Genomic DNA, 18,869 nt, shown 5'->3' on the forward strand with positions numbered 1-18,869 from the left:
GCTCAACTATTGGGGTGCCACTGATTTCAATGCACCGGACGTCAATAAACGACCACTCAAATCTATCATAGTCCGGTTACATCACAAGGATTCTATGTTTATACCTAACCCAAAGCATTCAATCAAAATAAAACAGCGACATATTTTTGAAACGGTTATGAATCTTTTACTATATCGGTATAGACTACAGATGATAGAGGAAAATCAATAGCTTCGTGTGGATATGAAAACATCTTTCAGACGAAGGAGTCTCGAAAGGAACTTCACCAATACTTTTTCGAATAATCTTTAATCCACAACACAATGTCTGCAAAGTGAAGACTTCGTTCAGACCATTGAGTAATTATTACTTCGTATAGAGGAGCTATAAGCAAACAACGAACGTGTCACAGCCTGTAAGCTAAAGGCGGGGCGAGGGGGCGGGGTGTGAACCAATGGCCCGCTTCCGTAACGTCGCATGCGCTACTATTTTACTCGGCGCTTACGACCTTTCGGTCGCGATGATGAGCCTTGAATAGAGTGCATAGATTAGAAGTCGTAGTATAGAAGTGACATGGGTTTACATGGGCATTTTTTTAATTTATGACTCTCAATTAGCGTGAGTTGTTAACAAAAAACATAAAACGCTGTTAGTTTTGTAACGACTATCAAGCTTGAAATCTGTATTTAAAACTAAACTTTTTTCACGTTCTGAATTTAGATTATAGCTTAGTATAATTTACATAATTAAAACAAAAACCGGCCAAGTGCGAGTCGGGCTCGCGCACAAAGGGTTCCGTAGCAGCAAATATAATAAACTTATTATGTCAATTTATACACCTGCCAAAATTACAGTTAAATCAACCTATCTCAAAAACTATAAGAGATACTTTGATCAAACCAAAAATCGTTGAAAGAGTTAATTAGCATGCATCACCTCTATTTTTTTTAGAATTTTATACCCCGTAGTTATAAAAATAGAGGGGGGGGGACATACTTTTTACGACTTTGAGAGCTGATATCTCAAAAACCGTTCACTTTAAGAAAAATGTTTTTTAGAAAACTTTATATCATTTTAAAAGACCTTTCCATTGATACCCCACACGGGTATGTACATCGAAAAAAAATTTTCATCCCTCAGTTACATGTATGGGGGCCCCACCCCCAATTCTTTTTTTTACTATTTAGTGTCATAATTTTGTAGCGGTTCATACAACACATATTCCCATCAAATTTCATCACTGTAGTACTTATAGTTTCCGAGTAAATCGGCTGTGACAGACGGACAGACGGACAGACGGACAGACGGACAGACGGACATGACGAAACTATAAGGGTTCCGTTTTTGCCATTTTGGCTACGGAACCCTAAAAACGATGTTTTTATTGAAATTCCATGCTTAATTATCGTTGCAAAACTGACAGCGATTTAACTTTTTTTTAACAACTCTAAGAGTCCCAATTTTTTTAAATGCCCACATAAAGCTGCATACGGACTGAGCGTACATGTGTACACGTAGCCGCAACTGGATATTAGTTATTTATGTGACATTTGCATAATGGTAGGCATTAAAACATGAGTGTTGTTTTTGTTGTGTTAATAAGAGCATGAGTGTTTTAATGCCTAATTATGTATAGTCGCATACAAAACTTTATCTACATCCATGTATGTATGAGCGCGGGTTTATCGTCCTATAGAAAATTTGAATTTCGCGCGTTTTTATACTCTCATAATTTGCTTGACCGTCTACCTACCCAAATTCATTCAGGCAGGTTAGGTACTGCACTTACATTTACATACTCACATGAAATTCGACACGCGTATTGAGAATCTGTTATAGACCGATATGCTGGAAAACTGAGCAATTCTGACAATAATAATTAAATAACCTTTTTTGCGTCGATAAATATATATAATTTAATATATGATAGGAAACTTGAACTAACTTGCGATATTGTCACGTCTGCTTTTGTTGTATTTTTTAGTCTTTGGTTTCAACGAAACATGGCCGCCGCAACATGGCGCTTCGGCATGAGTTTATATTGATACATTTTTTTAAAAAGTAAGCGTGTTTAAACAAAAATACAGTAAACCTACGTATGAAAAGTCACTCTTTGGCTTTTGTTAGATTTTCCTGAGCAGTTTGTACAGTACCTCACTACACATGACGGCATTATTTAGACGAAATATTTTTGATTGTGATACGTCAATCTACCACAGCCGTTCGGCACAGACTAAGCGCGTTTGTGCTGATCGGCTCTAAGTGTTGTTACACAAAATCAAGTTGAGGTGCCCTCTCTAGTTAACATAATTACTCAAAGGTTCAGACACGCTGTTGAAGAGGAACTAATAAAAGCTTTATCGGAAAGATATTGAGTATAAAATAGTATAGATGAAATGAAATGACTGCATCAGAGAACAGAGGCTGCACGACACGAGCCCAAAATACGTAAGTCGGAATTCGGAAATTGGTCGATGTCTATATGGAAGGCTGAGAGCCGAAGTGCAGTAGGAAAATAGCGAAGGTCACAAAGCGACGACCTCTATTCAGGAAATTAGGAGTAAAAGGAAGTAAATCCACCCGAGTTTACAAGTCCACAAAGGCAGCGCACGCTAGACGCCTCGCGCTGATAACGTGACTCAGACGCCATTACGCTGTGATTTAAGAAAACGGAGTGACGCGCGAATTTGGCTGGCGTATTACAACGATAGCGTAACGGGTAATACTATATTTACCTTCGGGCACGTGTTCTAGCTGAATGGGGGCAGGCCTTGCCCTTGAACTCGAGGGGAACGCACGCCACGCACCGCCCAAACGGCCCAGGGTTGCGGGCTTCCCCGGATTGTTGGGCGAAAAACTTGTTTACCTAACGCGTAATTTGGTCGCTTTGAAAGACTAAATCAAAAAATATAAAAAAGGAATTAAGATTTATGGACTACTTTAGTTGTTCACTTGTCTTTTGCTTACGCACCCAATAACTCACTTTACAATAAAGAAGGTGAACAATATTTGAAATTATCATAGTCTTCTTCACAAAAGTCACATAATAGTACTTCAATAGACGATATGACAGTTAAATTTTCTCATTTTGATTGCCGATTTATTATTTAATATAACCAACAAAATGAGTGATCTCTAAACATCAAATCCAAATGATATAACGTATCGCTTTCCCAAGCACCGCTTTAAAAATTCTCTAAACATTTTCAAAGAAAGGAAATCTCGATCTTAAGAGGGCTTTCGTGTTAAAAATAGTGAAATCGCAACCGAGCGCTCGATCATACCGTGTGTGGTATCAAATTAAAGGGCTTTGCGAGTAGTTTATAAATATATATCACATTATAGGACTTTTTCTACTTGGTCTAACAAAATATGAGAAAATGTCCAAAAGTGGTAATAATTGTACCGGTGAAGGCTCGTTTTCAAAAAATTGGCAAAAATCAATAATAGCAATGTATAATCACTAAGGCATAACAGCAATTTAAGTAAACGTTGCAGATTAATTTAGTACAAAACTTGCTTCGATGTGATGTAGATTTTCAAAGAAATTGTCACTTAATTTTAGGTAATTTCTGAAAAAATTGAATTCGCCTTAGGCTAGTTTACTCTTTTTCAAAAACTTAAAAAAAAAATCTAGTCTGAAATGATTGTGGTACAGGATATACGAATTATAAATTTACCCGTTTTAATATTCAAAATTGTCCAAATTTTACAAATAAGATCGACTGATTCAGCTCTATACGTGCGTTTTTCTAAACGTGCATTAGAGAAAAATTCATAATTAATTTAGTGAGTTAGTTTTCAAAAATCCAGTCTTATAAAAATCAAGATAATAAGATGCTCTAACTGGAACTTGAATTAAATAAATCTATTGGATAACGGAAAGTGTAGTATTTCACCGACTAAAACTATCAATTTTACATTATTTTGACGTTTTTTTTGAAAGCAGCCTTAAGTGTAGGGGCTTTGTCGCGGCCAATCGGCAGCCCTAACCCCTCCCCCCTGCCCTACTTCCCCGTGATCAATAGCTTCCTACTTACACAGTTTCCGGCTTACACGTGCCTATTTTCGCCGACGTTGGCCGACATGGTTCGAAGAGGCAGTTTTGAAGGTTTTACGAAATTTTTATAAGGGTACGGTCGACCCTGAGGTTTGGTCTAGTTTTGTTTGGGCACCGTACCTATATGCAGCATGCTGCGCAAAATAGTGAATGAACTTTTTAAGGCAGAGTTGTTTTAAAAAAATCTTGACCTTATGACCCAAACATACCTCTATTTCAAGATTGCTTTTTGAAGTCTTATCGGTTATCGGTTTGTAAACAAAAGGTAAAATCAAATTTTCCTGGCGCAAGCGTCTGATATAGTGTGAGGCTTTGTATTTGTTCTAGTTTATGGAAATCTTACTTGGAACTTTTTCCGAAGCTTTCTGAGTGTCGTCTTCGATAATTTGTGATTCACAGATGCCGAGTTATTTTGAGAAAGTTAAGATGTTTTCGCCGAAGAGAAACTGGATCAAATATTGCTTTGATTATGCGAATAACACGTTGTAATTTTACATCAGACTGGAATTCTCAAGAACTTTGATATACTTATTTGATTGTAAGAAACAGTTCAATAATTTATGTGGTTGGAATGTGTTTTTACTGTTCAACTAATGTAGTTTAGGCCAATTTCACGTGGGTGCTCTATGCTATCGGTCTATTTACATTGTTACCAAACAGTACTATTAAGTATGCCTTTAGCCCTGCAGTATTTGCCTGTAATACTATCGTCTACTACGCTGTAATAGATGTTACGAATTCCATACATGGGAAGGGAACCTAGCCCTATCAAAAGCAGGCGTGTATCGATCGAGCTTAAGAGGGGTTCGCATGGCTCGCTGATTTTTGCAACGGATTATAAACTAACTCCTTTTATCATGCGCGTGTTAACAGGGTGCTTGCACAATGAGAATGTGAGAAAATTGATTTCTCATGTTATTTGCATTATCAACATCAAATACCAATTAAAAACATGCCAATTGCTAAGTTTTTGCTGTGCCTTGTAATCATTTTACCTTTTGGGGTCACTACACATGGAATAGTTTTAATTAACCTACTTAACGGAAATTGTGTTTTTATGAAAACAATCATCAGATGGCGTAAACAAAATATATTATCTTATCCGAATGACCGTTGACCGCATTGCTAATTTGACTTTTTCATCTTATTTGTAAATTGTTCCGTATGGCAACCTATTATCAATGGTCAATCGTCGTTTGTTGTCTGCATAAGTTCTGTTCTTAGTTGACTCAGATGCATTTATCACGTGCCGAGCATTCCGTCAATTTTGATTGTCTTCTTTTTGCATTTGTTTGTGACTAGAAATATTAACCATTTCCGTAGTTTTAATTCTGTTTAAAGGGTGCCATGCCACGCCAACTCGTATTGTGGGTTATTACGTAATATGAAGTAGTAACATGTAGTAATCCTTCCAGTGGCCAGCGATCAATATTTTACAGTTACTACGGCGTCCTTTCCTTTCGTTGCAAATGGACGGACATAGAATACGCTTGGGATATGGGCAATATGGATAATGTTGTTTAGGCATATTACGCATTTTGATGATTTGCTAATGTTAAAACTTACTACCTGGTTGAAATCTAGAAATCTACCAAAAACTTATTATGGAGTTCAAGGAATGTCGCGAAAGTTATTGTTCAGTATTGCATTTACACTATTTTCATCTTCTTTGCAAATAATTTGTCGACTTATTCAAGTAAAATCCATTTGTGCTGCTCCACCAATTTTAATTTTTAACAAGATTTTTGCTTCTTCTACATATTTCACAAACAATCCAACGTTATGTCTCTAAAGTCGTCCAAGATCTATTGACATTGCAAGAACATAATAATAGATCGCGGGCATTTATAACCTAAAATCACCTTGGCCGGTTTACATCTGCCCGTGCTGGTTCGCCGGGCAAGTGGCACGACTGCCCAGTCAATCACTGCAATCTGCTTTACTTTGTTTCTTCTATTGTTTGATAGACTTTGGGTTGGCTAAGTTGGTCGGTACTGTCGGTAGATGGCGCTGTTCATTTAGTAGTAGTAGTAGTAGTAGTATATTAAGTAAACACTTTATTGTACAGAACAAATTACATGTACAGAGAATAATTTTAACGGTTATGTACAAAGGCGAGCTCATCCCTTTAAGGGATCTCTTCCAGCTAACCATTTAGTTTTGTTTCTTGTATCTTTTGACATCAGACGAGTTGTCTATGTTGAACGATAGATGTCGGTCTACTGTAAGTAGCGATTTATACATCGCGCACATTAGTTAGTGCAGCTGCTGTTGTTATTTTAGCCTGAATCCAATTATGTACAAATGAATTCGGATTCTAATAAGGTTTCAGTTAGAATTTGTTATCAAATCTTGAAATCATATTTAAGTATTCGTATGCCTACTTTAATATCATTAATTATTAAGAGTTTAATCTTATAACTTTGTTTATGTTTATCTTATAATACGAATGTTGCTTTAAACGTTTACTATTAGTTTAACCTAATTCTGATTGCCAGCGTTGGTCTACTAAATTATCAGTCACGTTTAACAAAATAAGTTTATTTGTGTAGATCAAATTGTACTAGTTTTTAGATACGAACTATATAAGAATTTATGAACCTACTTTCCGTTATAAATTTGGATCAAAGTGCGGACAATTACACGAGTTCCAGTTTCCTATTCCTTAGTGACTGGAGCCTTTTATTTTTATTTCGGTCAACGGCCGTGCCTATTGAGTTCCATTGACATCGATCCTTGGCTTGGCTTCAGACCTACCCGAACTAAAAGTGGTTTTCTGTGTATAAGGACCGGCCACATCTAAGGGACGCATGTCCTGAGGTGCGGAACGGACGTCCGCGCCACGCCGCCTGAATGTAACTCAAAAAACATTTTGTATAGGAAGGACGTAAGACGCGCCCCCAGGTGGCGCGGCGCGCGCCACGCCGCCGCCACGCCACCTGGGGCGCGTCTTACGTCCTTCCTATACAAAATGTACTGAGGAGACGTTTTTTGAATTACATTCAGGCGGCGTGGCGGAGACGTCCGTTGCGCGCCCCGAGACACGCGACGCTTAAGTGGGAACGCTGCCTAAAGGGTCTTTTTGCAATAAGGTCGTATATAGACTTAAAATTTAATATAAATTTCTTATAAAGATGTCTCTATTGCACATGGAGCAGAAAGACTTTTTAAGGCTTAGAACGCCACAAATAGGACTTATAGGAATGACTTCTTTGTCTATTCAAAGTATTGAATCTACACGTGCGTATAAAGGTTTGGAAGTCGCGAAACTGGTTAGGGTCTCGTGGCGTTTCAATGAGTTATATTTAATTTTAATATGGTTTACAATTACACAATTATGCCAACCGAGCGTGATGAAAAGGGTCTCAGTAAAAAGTTGACGTTAGATTTATTCTGTAGTACATAGTTTGTGAAGTAATTGCGAGGAAACTGGTTGTTAGGAAACGGATCGGTGCAAGTAAGCGAGCGCTAGTTGAAAATAAAGCTTGTAAGTAAGCGAGCGCTAGTTGAAAATAAAGTTGAAGAAAATACATATTTAGAATGCATTTACTGAATACTTCTGACTATTAAGATTTCGATGCCAAATAGCGTGACCAAGTTAAAAATGAAAATGTAAACTTTGCGCTTCTTGACATAATAACCTAACCACGTGTTTTGCTTTTGCTACAAAAACATATTTGCCCTACTTCTATTTACAATAAACGAGTTACTATAAAATTGAAAACGTGCATTCAACTATTCATTGAAAATAAATTCCTATGTATTGTTAATATTTTACAATGACAAAGGATATGAATAACGAAATAATTTAATAATTAATATTACTAAGGCCTTTGAATAAAGGCATATCTTCATTATTTAGACTGTTGAAATAACTAAACGACGTAAACTCAACACAAATAGCATAAATCACGACCGCGATAAATCTTTCCGTATATAATACTTGCATTCAGAAACAAAGGTTTCAAGCTCACAATGTTGCTACCAGTATTACCCAAATCGTTAATAGCACGCGGTGTTTGGTCTAGGCATTCGATCGTGTGTTGACCGGGCGATTCACCTTGAGACCGCGCCTCGCTAACCAGTATCGCCTCCTATAACCCTGCCGAGAAAAGTAACACCGTCTACCTTCAAACGTATACACTGTAACAGACGTATCTGCACTGGTCGCGTATTCACGTTTCGTACAATGCTCAAGACCGGTCCATTCCGTTGTGGGTGAGCAAGTTGTGGAATGCATGGGACGGACCGACATGATTCGACTGTGCAGCATTTTCGGTTATCGATTGAAGAACCCATTCGATACTTTTTATAACAGTTAAAACCATATAATTCTATGTTTTGATTGCCAGTTGGATAATTCTGCGTTTGCAATAATTACCTGAGCGTGGGTTCTACTTTTTGCACATTCAATTTTGAACGCACCAGCAATTGTTTGGTAATTCAAAATTAGTTCCTGTAATCATATGCTGTAATTTTTATGGTCGTGCCAGATTATAATGGGTTAGGTGGTTCTGTATTATCATTACGGTGTGTAGATATAATAAAATTATCATATATATTGTTTGCAAAAAGATCAAGTATGTCATTATTTTTGTTTAGAAATAGTAGTACCGCAAGCGGCTCTAAAATGATTGATCAATCGTTGTTGGACTTAAAAAGTTTCCATACAAGATGTCGTTTTAAATCTGAGCATTAAAACTCACTTCTTTAGTAAGTGTAGGTACTGGTTCCTCGTAATTCAACGCCATATTCGATTTGATCGCTAACTGGTGTTCCTTGGGCCGCGTGCCGTAGTGAGCTCGTTTTTTTTCGGGTCACTGACTTCGAAATATTTCTGTTAAACCCTTACAATCTGTTTTTTGACCACATCTAATTTCGGATTTAAATTAAAATTGGTTGCATCATAATTGCGGTTTCGTTACTTTTGTGGAAATTCCTTCTTGAAAGTACATTTTGATGACAACGTACGTGTTTAGCTGTTTAGTCTAGTCATACCACCTCTCAAAGTTGTTTGTTCGGAAAATGTATTTCTTCTGTCAGTTTTTCATTTCTTTTGTTGGTACTTATTTTGGACACTGCAGTAACTTTTTCGTTTTTATTTTTCGTCGTTTCATTTGTTATTAATATACATGTTCCAGCAAAAAAAAAACGATTTTGAAGTCGATATGATATAAGTACATAGTTAACAACGCAACAAATTTATCTTTTTTAAAGATTTATACTATTTATAGGTATCTCACAGTGTTGAGTCATTGGTAAGACTATTGCCTCGAGAAAAATAAATATTAACGAGGTAACGTGTCAAATGTCATAACTAGGTGTCACGAACGCACACCAGGGACCTTGCACGAGAACTACCGCTAAAAAATCAGTAGAAACCTTATATATTTTACTATAAATGCTATTTTCAAATGTCTACCTAATAACCATAAAGTCAAAGATCATTAACATGTGCCGAGTTGTAAAACGTTGTATATTATACCTAGTGATTAAATAAATTAAATTGCTTCCAAATAATGAATAGGAAGTACTTGATCTTCTAATAAAGACACGTGTAAAGTTTCTTTTGAACAATAATTTCAAGGTCATTTTGAATCAAACGATGCATTTTTCAATGGAAGACTGTAAAAGTGCTGAATGTTGAACCACCTTAAATGTGCATTATAAGCCAATAATGCCATTGCCACTAGCGTCTAAACGTCTATCACTATATTTTTTATGAATTGATGAATACATTAAAATGTAGGTAAACGTATTAAAATTGATTTCAAATAAAATTAAAAAGTAAAATTAACCGATAGCTAAAGGCGAACCCCTAAAAATAGAAATAAACGTCCAAGTAAATGGAACCTGTATTTGCATAATAGCCGTGTCACCCGTGTCGAAAAAGCAATATAATATAAACAATCACCTACATTCACCGTGGATTTGCTTCGTAAAGGTATCAGGTTCTCATATCGACAGTATTAATAACCTGATTTGCGAGCGTATTTCTTACCGACACTGAATAATATCTTTGTAAGTATGTATAAGACAACTGTTCGCTTTCCCAACTGCATTGTATCACTTCTGTGTTCTCGTGAAATTTAGATTTTATGGAGCTTTGAGTAAAATTGCTTTTAGAATTTAACCACCCGGCGATGATATTTACAATAATAAAATTAGTAGTAGTAGTAATAGTAGTAGTAAACACTTTATTGCACAGAACAAATTAATCCCTTAATGGGATAAGTTCGCCTTTTTACAAATGATGTGTGTTCTTTTTATTTCCTGTTATTATGTGTTCTTATTTTTGTACAATAAAGTGTATTACTACTACTACTACTAACTAATGCTACTACAAGTACAGTGAATAATTATAATGGTTATGTACAAAGGCGAGCTTATCCCAATCCTAATGTGGTATCGCATTAAAATTTATATTATGATTTTTTCTTATAATACTTATTCATTCATAGGTATTAGACTAATACTTTTAAACCAATGGTCAAACTTACCGCAGATTATTCTCGACTCAATTTTCCAGTTCAATCGAATAGTTTGCCTATAAATTAATAACGAATACTTAATCGAATTCGTGGTCCAATTCTCGTATCTTTTATTTACCGCTGTGCATATACGTTAAACCAATGGAGATGATAAGCGTGAATAAAATCCTGCTTTTTCACTACCGAGCACTCAAAGTAAATAAACTAGTATCCTACATATATTGAAATTGTTAAATTTAAAGACGATACACCTATTGCAATTTACAATAATATAAATAAATAAATAAATAAATAAATAAATAAATAAATAAATAAATATTATAGGACATTCTTACACAGATTGACTGAGGCCCACGGTAAGCTCAAGAAGGCTTGTGTTGTGGGTACTCAGACAACGATATATATAATATATAAATACTTATATACGTAGAAAACATCCATGACTCAGGAACAAATATCTGTGCTCATCACACAAATAAATGCCCTTACCGGGATTCGAACCCGGGACCGCGGCGCAGCAGGCAGGGTCACTACCGACTGCGCCAGACCGGTCGTCAAACCTCAAATCTGTAGTTTTCTCGGTTCAACGCCCACTCAGGTGAGCTAGCTATTTGTTATCATCGTCGCGGCTCGGAAACCCCGATGTTAACGGGACGCCCCAATTCGTCCCCAAAATAAACCACGATCTGGCCCAGATCCGTCCGTCCGGACTCCCACTAGAAACGCAAGTTAAATGTGACCCGACGCCACGTGGAATTGACAATGAAAACAGAGAATGTGATGATTTAAAAGATAAAGAACCGAACTGAGCAGCTTTAAGTAATGACGACAATATAAGTGATATCAACAATGAGAACAATGAGACAGACAATAATGTAAGTATGAATAATTCACTAGATAAATAAGAAGACAACTCGAGGCAACGCAAAATGATAAAAATAGAAATATCCCTAATGATAAATATCAGAAGGGCTGAAGTTGACAATAGCCCGCCTAATTCCCTAATGAATGCGCGTACCCACATGGACAGACATAATGATATTTTGAGGCCGGCACGTGACGAACCGGGCCTAGAAGTAGCTATGGTGTGGAAACTTGGGGAGCATGTAGCCAAATATCGGCGTGGGTGAATGACCTCAGTTCGCAGGCACCTGCAATCGCGTCGCTGTTGACACAACCAACTGACACGCGTAGTTCTCAATTCTCAAGTGATAATGGCTGCCGGTGCAACGTACGTGTCGCTTTGTATTTTAAATTCGTTATTTATGGGACTGGTTATTTTTAAAGAAAGATTTAGGACAAGGAAAACGATTATGATTAGGGTTCTATTTACGATTTATCTCCGTGATTTATATTATGCTTTTCCTTATGAATGAGCTTGAAGATTATAATGATGGTAATTAACGATGTTAGATAAGATTTAAGATTTCATCTAGCGATTGTAGTGTTTTTGTATCTCTCTAAGATAAATCTATGATGGGTTGATTAATGTTAATTTGTGTTATAGATAACAAATGTGTGTAAGTACGTATTGTAATGCTGTTTAATCGACGAGACGGACGTCTGGACAAGATTTAGTAACAGAGAAAAGATACAATCCTATATTTAAAAGAATAAATTTAATATACTCAAACGAATAACGTTTTAAAAACTTCGTCTAAAGCCAGTGTTTCAAATAACGTAGACAGTAGTTCATTAGTTGGTCCCGCGTGGGATCGGGGGCACGGCCTTGTCCCATTTCTCAAGATTGGCACTTTTTATTTGCTCTTTGAACTACGTCCAAAGCGTCGGGTTTTGTTTGATTGATGGCGGATTCCGAATTTCCGATCCCTCGAGAATGGCTGATATGAACATATTGTATTGTAAGTTTTGGGTAAAAGGCAGGCTTTTGTACTGATCCCAAAGATCTTAATCAATATATAAGGTTTTATGGATTTCACTTGCAAAATGCTTTTGCAGAAATGAAAAAAACATCCTTTTGGTTTGTTGTGGTGGTAAACCTGGTAAGTTTTTTTTATGGGATAGGAGGCAAATGAGCAGACAGGTACGGGCACCCGAAACACCAGAAGTGTTGGAGATGCGTTGCCGGCCTTTAAGATGGGTGTAAGCTCTTAAAATTCTTCGTTAAAGTGACAGCTTTTAATACAAGGTTGAGTAACGGATACTTCTAAGACAAAATAGCTCAATCCTAATGCTTGTTATGAGTTCGTATCCATAATCACAATGCTAGATGCACGTCGACTATAAAATCTTACATAATTACCATTACGTACCTACGGATAGGTAGATCCATCTATCGGTCTGACGACTAAACATATTTGTCTCATAATGTTTATTTCTGTGTTGTAGAAAAATAATCATGCGACTTAGAGTAGCAACTATCTATGTATAGTAGATACTTACGTTTTAAAAGAAAATTCAGCTACACAAATTCCCTAACTGGTGTGGTTAAATTACCTTTAATGTCAATGAGATGCTCAAACAAAGAGTTCTGACTGTAATAATTTGTACGAAACATGCTTTGATGCTGGATGTTGCAACTGCTATAGTGCAAAAACACTAGTCGAACTGGCTGAGCAAGTTGCAATTGTCGATAACGATTACAGCCATACCTTACTAATAGGGCGTTTAAGTTCAGACATTACTCCTTAGAAAAATTATAAAGTTAAATAGGTAGTGTAGTGTTCTTCCGTAAGATACTCAATTGAAAATTTACCTCTTGACAATAAATCAGTTAGAAAATTAAATAAGCATTAATTATGTTACTAACGATAGAACGACTTGTGAAAGAGGAATAATACTGGTGTATCTGTTGTGTATGTAAAAGGGTAACGTTTGTGTAAAGATTTAGGTATGAAATAAATGGAATAGACTCCCTTTTACCCCTGTGATGCATTTTCCAGTAAAACCACTACATTTTTTCTTGAACTTGGTTTAGTAACAACCAAGGAAATTGGTAATTGGTATTTACCGGAATCAAATAATGTAATGGACTTAATAGACGTAAAATTTAAAATATTTAAATTTTAATGTAACGTTACAATTGTTTTAGATAAAGTAGGCAAACGTAATAACAAACCCGATTTTTATACAATGAATACTAAACATAATCAAAGCGATGACAATGACAATTATTTTCAATCCAGTAATTGGGTCGCGCACAAAGCCATCAGTAACTTAAACAATGAATTTGAAGGCGACGCAATTTATTAAAAGTTAAAGCTACGAGTAACTTTGAAATATGTTCAAATTAGATATTTAGCCTTTTTACATACCTAACCCCAGTATGACGATGGCCAAGCTGATTGTTTATAATTATCCCACCTAAAGGCCAGGTTTTCAACTATCTGTTTGGACATTCTCCAAACAGGACTAGTTTGTTGCAAACTTGCGAGCGTGAAACCAGTGGCGTACGGAAATCTCTATTAGGTTTGGACCGTTGATTGTAAAATCTAAATTTGCAAACTTCTTTATGCGAAACAAAGGTTTCTTAGCTTCAACAGAAATGATAAAAGAAATAGCGTCAAAACCTGATACTTTTGAAATGTCCTCTCTAACAGACGGCCTATAGGAATAAACACTTGTTTCTTGACCATAGTCATCATTCCCAACTAGTTAGAGGTATAATTTAGTTTACTTCGCTGAATGTATAGTCGTCGTGTTTGGTATTCCAACGACTTTGACACAATTTCTCTCGATTGCTATAGAACTATTAGAATTGTAACTTGGGTTAATTCAGTAGTTCGAATTGTCGATGTATTGAAGTAGTTTGATCCGCTTATTCTATTAAGGTTCTGGTTTAATACTATTGAAGAAAACCTGTACTAATTCAATTTAGCAAAGCTAAGACTAAGCTGATGTACCTACATTGAGTTAGATAGGCACCGGTTGATGAACTTATGCAATTCTTATGAAGTTTCGGAGAATAATTTCACAAATATTGTTTACTTACACCTTGGACACAGGATATCTCCAAAATATAAGTAGGATTATGAGGTTATTTATGCACCTCAGCAAACTAATTTTAGTAGACTTATTGTTCTATTGAGGAACGTTAGTTGGATTTTTTCGTTGTCGTTTGTTTTGAAGCTAATAGGATTCCAATTAGAATCCAATAGGTACTTGTCTTTAGGAAGATTGTAAACGAACATTTCAGTTAATAGAAACTCTAACTTAACCTTGTATATAATGTATATAAATTCAAATCCTAAATCACGAACGTTTATCATACCTATTATCATTTCAAATCGCAATGAAGGCACTTATTTAGGTAAGTAGGCTGGTCCACCTTTCAGTAAAGGTGGACCAGCAAATTCTGAAAGTTAAATTGGTTTTAACTTCTGATTAGCAGAAACGTCTGCAATCGATGCTATTAGGCTTAGAATAAATTTAAAAGTGGAAAATGTCTGCCTTGGGTGAGACTTGAGATCCAGAGGCCGTGAGTTCCAGTCTCACCCAAGGCAGACATTTTCCACTTTTAAATTTATTAAATTGGTTTGTTCGGATGCCTGTGTCTTTATGGAATGTCTATTTGTAACACGATTACGCCGTGTCGACGAATATTTTACTTTGCTCCAGAACAAATTTACACATTTTACTTACTTATAAAGCAATAGAATCAGTAAGTAGGCAATAGACGTCGATGTTTTGTACATTTTTTCTTTCATTGCAAACTGAGTAGAACAAGATAATAGGTGCTATCTTAATGCTTGTTTGTTGAGAATCAACTGTGTCGAGTCAGCAGGCGGTCCGGGCCCCAGACTCGTCGACAAGTGACACTTTTCAACTTGCCAGCTATAAATATTCAACGTCCACTCTGCCAGCCGCTCTCACCGATGCTGCTACTAGCGATACCCACCTAGATACAGTTTGGGCTCAATTTTGACGGCCCACTCTTGCACTCAGCCAGAAATACAGACGACTCGGCGCGGGCGGTCTGGTACAAACGCGCCTCTGTCTATTCATCCATCACTGCACATCCGCACGATACGGCTAGACTCACGATTTCACTGTCACAGCACGCGGCCAACCGGCCAGCCGGAGTCACAGCACTAGATGTTTTGACAGTAGGTATACGTAAGGGTTGGCGAGGGCATCAGTCCACGCTCGGGTGAAATCGCCGCGCACTGAAAACTCGTCGCGAAGCCGGCCTCCACGCTCGAGAGCCGTCAAAGCCTGAAGAGGCAGGTGTGCGTGCAGCCTAACGAAAGAGTTGGACGAGACGCCGCGCGCGACTCGCCACCGTCGACTGACGGGGCGCGCCGCGACGAGCCTAGGCCGCACCAACACACGCGCATTCGCGCACACTCGCGCCCGCTGCCACCTCGTTCGCCTCCTCTCTCCTCCCCGCGGCCACGCCGCCGTCACAACGCCACCACCGCCGTCACTCCACGTCTCTCCGGACTTGGAGATTCGGTGATATTTTAAACCGAATTTGACTTTAAAATCATATCAGCTACGCCTCAAGACGTGGGCCTGTGGACAGGAATATTTACAGAAATCGAAGCAACAACACTGGACAGATTTAATTAGTTGCGCATTGAATGGACGGCGCGTGTAGAAACGACGAGAGCGCATGCGCCACGCACACACGCCAACCAGCCGTCTACTAGAAATTCGAACACTCGTGTCTATGCGAGACCAAAATGGGACGTGCAAAATAAATTTGTAAAACAGGTACATAGTGACCGAACGGTTTGTTTTCAGTTTCATGTGGCATCGACAAATTTCATATCTTGGCAATGATGACATCAGGTTTTGTAATGTTGACAGAGTGCCCACGTAATGATAGTGGTAGCGATGCACCGCGAGTCGTGCGGAGGCAGAGAAGGTCAGTGCAGAACTATAGCTGCTATGCTACAAATTGCGCAAATAGATGTTCCAATGTTCCAATGAACTCGTTTAATAATAGCGGGCGTAGCGCGGGCGTCACTGAAGATACTAGCGTAGGAAGTAATGTCGGCTAGAAAGAGTACTCAATACTCGACTCGTAGCAAAACTCGTAAATTGTGCCAGGATACATAGACCGACTCGGAACGCTAGCAAAAAACGCAACTACGCGGGTTCATGAATGAGGATGACGTGATCCGATAAAATGTGCGTAATGCCGATGGATTCCGAAACAAATTAGCTCGATGGGTCTCGAAAATTTTGTATTAAAGATCACAACACCACTTTTGATACATTAAAAACCTGCCAAGAGCGTGTCGGGCCACGCTCAGGCTTTAAAAGTAAAATTTTAAACTTATTTCACTGTCCATAATGGGGGATTCCATAATTGGAGAAAAAACACCTAGTTTTAATTGAGTTAACTAGAATATCTATTCTGCAATACGCTTGAAATGTAGAAGAAGGATAGGACAGGTGGCGAATTTTTTCCTTAAACTGTTAATTAAAAACCGGCCAAGAGCGTCCGTAGTTTTCCGTATTTTTCTCAAAAACTACTGAACCTATCAAGTTCAAAACAATTTTCCTAGAAAGTCTTTATAAAGTTCTACTTTTGTGATTTTTTTCATATTTTTTAATCATATGGTTCAAAAGTTAGTCCATAAGAGGGGGGGAACGCACTTTTTTTCCTTTAGGAGCGATTATTTCCGAAAATATTAATATTATCATTTTTTCCTTAAAAACGATCTTAGTAAACCCTTATTCATTTTTAAATACCTATCCAACAATATATCACACGTTGGGGTTGAAATCCGAAAATATTAATAAAAAAAATATCAGCCCCCACTTTACATGTATGGGGGGTATAAAACATTTTTTTCCATTTTTTATTTTTGCACTTTGTTGGCGTGATTGATATACATATTGGTACCAAATTTCAGCTTTCTAGTGCTGTTACTGAGATTATCCGCGGACGGACGGACGGACAGACAGACATGGCGAAACTATAAGGGTTCCTAGTTGACTACGGAACCCTAAAAATGAAGGTGGAAAATGGAAGTGGCGTGATGAATGTTGGAGATTAGAGATATTACCAAAATGCTCGTCTCATCAAGACCGCGCTTAGGGACTAGTCGCAGAGACGACAAATTACGCACCTACAGTGGAATAACGGCTTTAAATTACGAATCCAACTGCTCAGCTACAAGGATAAATATAAGACAATTTGAACAAACAACGCAAAATATTTTAACAAAACCATCAGTATATTTTGTCTTAATACGCCTACACACAGTAATTAATAATCATTTATTTGCATAATAATTCACTGTATTAGACCAAAATTCTGAATTTATAACAAGCTAAACAAGTATAATAAATCAAACTAGGCATCTACTACGATCGAAAAGACGGAAGAAAGAAAAATAGAATTTGCATAAAAATAGCAAGTTTGATTTAATAGTGCGCGGATTGGTCGAGCCAATTTTGCAGTAATAGATGTGTAGTTAATTTTAAACCGTGTGAATCTGTTTCTCTATTGCTAAAGTATGTAAGAACAATAGCTCTTTATGTAGTTTAAAAATACCTTTCCCAATTTTCCACCAACAATACCTAGGTACAACTCGAAAATAGGAGTCGAAAAAGCTTGAGAAATGGTTACTCCGAAAACAAAACCAAGACTTTTCTGTAAAAACTGGCCAAGAGCGTGTCGGGCCACGCTCAGTGTAGGGTTCCGTAGTTTTTCGTATTTTTCTCAAAAACTACTGAACCTATCAAGTTCAAAATAATTTTCCTAGAAAGTCTTTACAAAGTTATACTTTGGTGATTTTTTTTCATATTTTTTAAACATATGGTTCAAAAGTTAGAGGGGGGGGGGGGAAGCACATTTTTTCCTTTAAGAGCGATTATTTCCGAAACTATTAATATTATCAAAAAATTATTTTAGTAAACCCTTATTCATTTTTAAATACCTATCCAACAATATATCACACGTTGGGGTTGGAATGAAAAAAAATATCAGCCCCCACTTTGCATGTAGGGGAGGTACCCTAATAAAACATTTTTTCCCATTTTTTATTTTTGCACTTTGTTGGTGTGATTGGTATACATATTGGTACCAAATTTCAGCTTTCTAGTGCTTATGGTTACTGAGATTATCCGCGGACGGACGGACGGACGGACGGACGGACGGACGGACGGACGGACGGACGGACGGACGGACGGACGGACGGACGGACGGACGGACAGACAGACATGGCGAAACTATAAGGGTTCCTAGTTGACTACGGAACCCTAAAAAGGGTCAGACTGAATATACCTACACTTGAATATAAATTGATAATACACAGGGTTAGCAATCAGCATTGATTTTGTGAATTTACTGATTTGTTAAGATTGCTAGGTAAACATTATTTCGAGTCTGATTCAAATATGGTCGGACTGGTCATAAAAT

General features: G+C 37.3%; 1 protein-coding gene across 2 annotated transcripts in view; it reads right to left on the bottom strand.

Moving 5' to 3' along the window:
* Positions 1-18,869, bottom strand: part of LOC125227808 (ecdysone receptor) — a 349,096-nt gene that overhangs the window by 262,425 nt on the left and 67,802 nt on the right. The window contains exon 1 of one of the 2 annotated variants that reach the window (XM_048132155.1): positions 15,390-15,849. The exons of the other annotated variant lie outside the window; for it this stretch is intronic. The gene's annotated coding sequence lies outside the window, so the exon portion shown is untranslated. Of the gene's footprint in view, positions 1-15,389; positions 15,850-18,869 lie in introns of those variants that run through there. 2 annotated transcript variants of the gene reach the window in all.

The sequence above is a fragment of the Leguminivora glycinivorella genome, chromosome 7, assembly GCF_023078275.1.
Source record: "Leguminivora glycinivorella isolate SPB_JAAS2020 chromosome 7, LegGlyc_1.1, whole genome shotgun sequence".
NCBI lineage: Eukaryota > Metazoa > Arthropoda > Insecta > Lepidoptera > Tortricidae > Leguminivora > Leguminivora glycinivorella.